Source organism: Carlito syrichta, unplaced genomic scaffold (assembly GCF_000164805.1).
Source record: "Carlito syrichta isolate Samal-C Ts95f unplaced genomic scaffold, Tarsius_syrichta-2.0.1 Scaffold306957, whole genome shotgun sequence".
Classification (NCBI taxonomy): Eukaryota; Metazoa; Chordata; class Mammalia; order Primates; family Tarsiidae; genus Carlito; species Carlito syrichta.
This window is the reverse complement of record NW_007251053.1, coordinates 87284-88390: the sequence shown is the minus strand read 5'-3', so window position 1 is coordinate 88390 and position 1107 is coordinate 87284.

The window sequence follows — 1107 nt, the reverse complement described above, 5'->3', positions numbered from 1 at the left end:
CAGTTTGTTTTTTTTGAGTTGGAGTCTCACTCAGTTGCCCAGACTGGAGTGCAGTGGCCGCTCCCAGTCACTGCAGCCTCAACCTGCTGGGCTATGGTGATCCTTCCCCCTCAACCTTTCAAGTAGCTGGAACTACAGGCGCGTGCTACCACGCCCGGCTGATTTTTTTGATTTTTTTTTTTGGTTAAAAAAAAAATTAGTCTTTGGTCTTTCTAGCTAGACAGGAAAATTCACAACGGGAACAGATTCTGCAACTTTCCACTGTGAAATGTATGGTATAAGTGTTAGAGAGAAAATATAAGCTACCTAACAACTCCAAATATAAAGATGCTCTTTTAACACAACTTAAATCTTCAATTAACATTAAAGTTTTGGAAGAATGGAATTTTGGCTGAAACTTTAAAATTGATGCTAAAACTATGCAATTATTTTGCCTGAATAAAATACATTTTATAGAAAGAAATGCTTTATGATCATTTTTTCTAACTCAGTAAAAAATCATAATATAAATATGTACATGTACATATATTTGTTGACTTCACTAAGATCAGTGAGGTTACATACCAGGGAATTATCAGTTCTTGGTGATAACTATTAAAATAAGCAAAGCTAAGTCAGAATTCAACTTTATGGTCACAGAAGACAGCATAATCCTGCATTAGTCTAAAATTCAGTTTTGCCAGGCTTGGTGGCTCAGCCTGTAATCCCGCGCCTTTGGGAGACTGAGGTGAGTGGATTGCCTGAGCCCGCAGGTTCGAGACCCACCTGGGCAGCGAGACCTCATCTCTATAATAAATCAAAAAATCAGCCGGGCGTGGTAGCACGTGCCTGTAATTCCGGCTACTTGGAAGGCTGAGGCAGAAGGATCGCCGGAGCCTAGCAGGCGAGGCTGCGGTGGCCGGGAGCGGCCGCTGCACTCCAGTCTGGGCGATAGAGTGAGATTCCAACTCAAAAAAATAAAATAAAATAAAATAAAATTCAGTTTTAAGCAATCAAAATACAGGATAAGAATGGATTTAAGCCGGGCTCGGTGGCTCAGCCTGTAATCCCGCGCTTTGGGAGGCCGAGGTGAGTGGATTGCCTGAGCCCGTGAGTTCGAGACCCGCC